We start from the raw sequence: 6,814 nt of genomic DNA on the forward strand, positions 1-6,814 counted from the left end.
TAGATATGTGGGATTTTAAAGAAAATTACTCAGTAAATATTAATGATAAATGTCTTGAATGGTACAGATGACGATTTCTTAGAACCCAAACTTAGGATAAGACTGTAGTTACTAGTAATAATACTACAATCAAGAAAGTATTCATTCACAAATCAGCACTATACAGGTAATATTCAGTTTATCTGATTGTAGTACCATCATAGTTTTTCTGTATATCTAGAAATTTTGGAAGCATCCAAAAGAAAATACGATATTAAGAAAGTTGTCCCCATAGTATTTTCAATAATCAATAACTACTTAGGAGTAAAAAAGTAAAATTAGGGCAAAGTACAGACATTTGACACGTGCTTTATTTACTTGCACAATATTGATGCAAAATATTGAAGATAAGAGCTTTTAATGTAAACGACGTATACCTGTAAAAATGTCTTTAAAACTACTAATAAAATTCAATTATATCTGGACATCACCATTATAGTATGACATTTACTTTAGACATTTTTAATATTCTTGGTGAATTCCCCGTAATGTGTATAAACTGAAACAAAGTACTTTCAGATAATGGACTTGGTTAAAAAAGTGCTAGGGAAGAGCTTGTTTATTTTCCGAAAATATATTTGATTTTATCCAAAACTGCTAACGACTGTTGCACTATAAAATAAATCTGCTTTTTAATTTGATTATTTTGTACACATTTTAAGACATTGATAGCTAAGATGATTTAAAATAAAATGACATTTTTGTTCTGTACAACCCTTGTTGTTATTTCTAGTAAGAACTTTTCACGGTAACCTACTGAACTGGTTGATTTATTCCGCACAATTCAAAAGATTATACTTTCTATGCTTAGGAAATGGGTTATGTATACACAAATATAATGTTGTTGAGGTAAAACTTAACATAAACTGTGAACTCTTTTCCACTTTTAGTTTTATCTTAATTATTTAGAAATCACTAATCAGAAGCCAAATCAGTAATTACAGGAAGAAGCAGAAATTTGGCAATTGATGAATACAACAAAAAATCTGACAACAACGTTAACTTTATCGGAAATGAATGGTATGAGGAATGTAAAACAAAATTTCACTTCTAAATGATGTAAAGATATGTTTAAAATCACTGAGTTTGTAGCTTTTGCAACAGTATATGTGTTATCACCAAGCATAAGTAAAGAAATGAGGCAACGAATTTAAAACAAAGTGATGGTAAATTAGCGCAAAAACAAAAGCTTTTCTTTACGAGTTCTAGTCGTTTTGCGATCGTGGCTAATTGGTATCAAAACAGCTCTATAGGGAATGGACCAATCGTTTTATTCCTTATAGACTATTACTATTAAATTTTGTTTTGAACCGAGACTTTCCATGTTTACTTTATTACATTTTATACTATGATATTTCATCTCATTGTTTTCAATATTCGGCTTTCCATTATTGACCTTGACACTTCTTGATAAGCTAGAGTAACAATGTTCGACACTAAATACGAACCAGTATTGGGTTGTTTAACGGTTTGCGTCTAATTTGAATGTACTTTGGGTACCAGGTGAGATTGCGGAGTAGCATGTATGAAGAAAGACCGGAAAGGGAAAGATAAGGGAAAACTTGAATTGATGACTCAATACGCTCACAGAACGCATTTACATTTATAAAGGACAGCAACAGTACAAGCTTTAGGTTGAGACAATCTGGTAATTGGAACTAGGAGGTAGGGTAAGGTTTTAAATCATCTTCATTTGTATTTCGGATTAAGCGCGCAATATTGTGAAGAGCGATTATCAGACCACATAGATATTATGTTCTCTACGACTTAAACCGGAGTTTGGGTTTATTCAATTCATCATTCTTTCTCTACGCAGGTTCGCTAGATGAGTATTAGACTCTTTGTCGAGGTTAGTTATCATCTTGTCTTCAATAGGTTTCTTGACACTGGTTTTGATAACAGAAGTTGGAGCGGACTCGCCTGTGTACTGGAAGCGTATGTGGTTGACATAAATGTTTTTTACAAACCTAGATCGCTAGTTTTCAGTACTGGTGTTCCAGACCTCTCGGCGTTTTGAACGTAATCATCTCTTCTAATTATTTTGATATTATGTTGTCACAGAATGTTTAGCACTTCCGTGTTTCATCAGGACTAGATCCACATTTTTTCCTGTTCATTGAAATTTGAAGGCCCAAAGTTTTCTTCTCTGAAGAGTAAAATAGGAGTAATTCAGAATCGGACAGAAATCTTCCCACTATCAATTGGAAGTAATTAAATTCTTAAACAACCCTTCACAAATTTTTTTTTAGTTGCAATAAAGAAAGCGGTGATTGAAGGCTTCGTGGATTTTTTAATCCAACTATCAATAGTTCATTCTGAATGACCAGAAATTCACATTCCATCAATACGGCCTTTTGGTCTTTAATAGGTAGAATGCAACACTCAAGGAAAGAAAATTTGTTGCTGGTTATACTCAAAATAAAAGTATTAGTAATTTTAGTTACAGATTAACTTGGAATTCCTTCCTGAAATATAAGTTTTGACACTTTCATTTCAACGATGGAACTACGCCTGGAGTCCTTGTAATATACTTTATCTAGATGAACGGCGATGATTGAATCAATTAAGGACCAGAATACATTATTGATAAACAATCAAATTGTCCTAGGACTGAGTGAACACAACTGGATAGAAAGAATAGTAATAATGGAGTAACACCAGGATTAGACCTCTTTGTAAATGAATTGGGTTTATACTGACAATGGAACTTTGAATTACTAGCAATCTTATTAGAATAGAAGTAGTAATCACGATGACTCCGCCTGTAGCTCTTCCAGAGTTACTTCCGTTTTCAAGACAGGGTAAAGTAGGAGAGTTGGTCGTGAGGTCAGTAACCCCGTCCCGCAGAAAACAACCTTACTCAAAAACACTAACCAGAATAAATAAATTAAACCATTTAAACTCTGTCCTTCGGGTTGAAGTAAGAATTATGACACCCCGTGATAAAAGCCGAGATTCGTCTCAAGTCACGCAATCGATGCTCTTTCTTACAACCAGAGCAACAATTAATATAGGGACATAGAGCGTTTGAACAATGTGGAAGATCAAAAGGACCGGAAGTGAGGAGATACATCTTGGTAGTTCTCTGAATACGTGAAACACATTGAATTCAAGCTGGAAAGCAAAGCTTGAGTTCGGGAGGGGTGGTGCTCTATTCTGATCACGAAGAGGAAAAATGCTCTGATGCTGTCCAAAGAAGCATGAGGAGCACTTAAAGGATGGGAAGCTCATGGATCCAGCATCATCAAATCATCTTTCAAAACAAAGAAAGAGGGCATTACAATGAATGCTATCCAGTGTAGTGTAACCACAAATGATAGCAACGACGACGATAAAGATTAGTTCTATGAGAGGCTACAATAGATCATAGCAAAATGCTCAGGAAAGCACGTGACCATCCTTATGAGTGACCTGAACGCCAAGTCCGGAATGGACAAGAGCGGATATAAAGATATCATGGGACTACAAGAACTAAGAGAAACGAATGAGAGTAGCGAGAGATTAGTAAATCTATGTTCATTCAACAGATTGGTTATAGGCAGCACAATATTCCCACACAAACTCATACACAAAGCTACATGGATCTCACAGGACCACACCACAGAGAACCAGATGCATCATATTTGCATCAATAAAAAATTCCGAAGTACAATTGAAAATGTGAGAACCAGAAGAGGAGCTGGCAAATTTTCAAATCATCACCTAGTGGTGGTGAAGATGAAACTGAAGTTAAAGAAACACTGAACAACTGTGGGAACAGGGTTACAAAGGTTCAATACAGCCTTCCTTTGAGATACTAACAAACTCATCTTATTCAAGATATCTCTCAACAACAGGTTCCAAGCCTCACAAGATCTACTGAAGGAAGGAGAAACTACTAATGAAAACAACTGGATAGGGATCCAAGAAGCACTTACTTCAACGTGTCAGGAGGTTCTGGGAGGCAAGAAGCATCATCATAAGGAATGGATCTTTTTAGAGGCCCTGTACAAGATTCAAGAAAGGAAGAACAAGAAGAAAGCGATTAACAACAGTTGAACAAGAACAGAGAAAGTCGAGCCACAACTGAATACTCTGAAGCAAACAAGGAAGTTAAGAATTGTATTAGAGCTGACATGCAGAAATACGTGGAAGTCCCGGCAGCGACAATGGACAACGCTGCAAGAGAAGGAAATATGAAACAGCTATATGACACGACGAATAAACTGGCAGTGAAATATGGTAAACTAGAAAGACCTGTGAAGGACAAACAAGGCAAGACAATCCCTTAAAGGACAGAGGAACAGATGGGTAGAGTGCTTTGGGGAACTCTTGAATAAAACAGCCCCACTAAACCCACCGGACATCGAGGAGGCGCATACAGACTTTCCTATAGATGTCACCCGACAAACAATCGAAAAGATCAGGATGGCCATCAGACAAATCAAGAGTGGGGAGGCAGCAGGACCTGACAGTATACCAGTTGAAGCACTGATGTCAGACAAAAAGGCAACTGCAAACATTATCTACGCTTTATTTAGGAAAGTTTGGAAGGAAGGACATCTCATCAAGATGCCAAAGGAAGGATGTCTCAGCAAATGTGAGAATTACAGAGGCGTCATACTTTTATCGGTGCCAGGGAAATTTTCCAAAAGTGTTGCTCAGTTGGATGAAGTATTCACGAGACCAACAGGCCGGATTCCGTAAGGATCGGTCGTGCACATACCAAATCACAACACTATGGATCATCGTTGAACAATCGGTTGAATGGAACTGGAGACTATGCATCAGCTCTCTTGACTATGAGATGTGTTTGACAGTGTGGATAGCAGAACACCATGGAGTTCCTGAGAAATTTTTCAACATTATCAGTAACTCATACGACGGACTGCAGTGCGAATTCGTGCATGGAAGACAGCTCACAGATGCATTCCAAGTGTGGACCGGAATCAAACGAGACAGTCTGCTATCCCTCTTACTCCTTTTTCTGGTGATTGACTGGATTATGAGGATCTTGACATATGAGGGGAAGTACGAAATCCAATGAACAGCGTCGATGCCACTAGATGATTTGGACTTCGCAGACAACCTGACCCTTTTGTCTCATATAAACGAACAAGTGTAGATGACGACAACTAGTGTAGCAGCAGCCTCTGAATCTGTAGGCGTCGACGTACACAAAGGAAAAAACAAGGTCCTCAAATACAATACGGAGAACATCAGTCCAATCACACTTGACAGAGAAGCTCTGGAATATGTGGAATCTTTCACGGACAACTAGGAAGTAAATGCAAGGATCGGCAAGGGCCGCATTCCTACAACTGAAGTATATGTGGAACTCAAAGTAACTTTCGACCAATATCAAAGTCAGAATCTTCAATACGAACGTCAAGACAGTCCTACTGCACGGAGCTGAAACTTGAAGACCTACCATAACCATCATCAAAAAGGTAGAAGTATTTATAAACAACTGTCTACGCAAGATGCCTAATGTCTATTGGCTGGTTACCATCAGTAGCAGCCTACTGTGGAAGAGAACAAACCAGCTTCCAACTGAAGATGAAATTGAAGCCGGATAGGAAATAAGTTACGAAAATCATCAAACTACATCACTGAATAATCGACAACTTGGGATCCTGGGTGAAAACAGGAAAGAGAAGGACCAAAGAACGCACAGCGTCGGGAATCGGAGGCAGGCATGAAAAAGATGAATATCAGCTGAGGACAACTGGAAGGGACTACCCAGAACAGATTTTGGTGAAGGATACTGATAGGCGCCCTATGCTCCTCCACGAGGGGTAACAGGCACGAGTGAGTAATGACAACAGAATATCCAGCAACTTCAGTTAAATAAATCCAAGACTTCATTATACTGGTCTAATCTTTCTTGTACTGAATTGAATTAAAACTGTGCAAAGTGTCACTTCTCGCGTTTCACGTATTGACACATTAAAATAGCAGTAGAATATGACTACCAAATAGATAAATAGACACGAAATAAAAAAAGAAAAAATGAAAGGATTCGCATATAAGGCATTTGAATTGATCATCTAACTTACTACTAGTTAACCACCAAAATTGAATTATTCATTTCATAGTCACATTCTCATTCAGATATTGGAATCCAAAATGAGCATTCAGTTATGTGTATTTAATATGTCTTTATTAAATACCGTAGCCCCTCTGGTGCTAATGGTGATCTCAAACATGTGTGGCGAGTGTTTAGCACCCCACCTGGTAGGAAATGACCCCTGAACGAATAGGATAATCAGAGAAAATTTATTTAAAGAATTCAAGTTCTGCGTAGTATTCGTACGAACTTATGATTTCTTTGTACTTCGCGACCCGCTCATTACAAATCCCAAATGTAATATGTTCACTCATGCTCATCTAGTTCTACTTGCAGTAAGTTGCACTATTTCCGAAATTCCTGGTTAGTTCATAAATTCAAGGACGTCGCAATGAAGCTTGTGATCGAATACTTGGAGACTCAACCACATTTTTAGGCTTACGAAGATTACATGGAAAGGTTCGAAATTTGGACTGTGATCAGGGAAGATGTCGAAAATGTTAATATTGTGGTCCATTTCTTTACATTCGTCGGAAAAGAAGTCTGCAGCTTATTAAAAACCTTGGCATTTCTAGAAAAGCCTATTTCACTACCTTATGCGACTCTCAAGAAACTACCACTGACCATGTAAAGTGTACAAATCCCGAATGCTGTAAAGGAGTAACGATTCGTAAAATGATTCGTCACGCGCGTGTTTCAAAAAGAGCAGTGATTTTGTACTCATTG

This window comes from Schistosoma haematobium, chromosome ZW, assembly GCF_000699445.3.
Source record: "Schistosoma haematobium chromosome ZW, whole genome shotgun sequence".
Classification (NCBI taxonomy): Eukaryota; Metazoa; Platyhelminthes; class Trematoda; order Strigeidida; family Schistosomatidae; genus Schistosoma; species Schistosoma haematobium.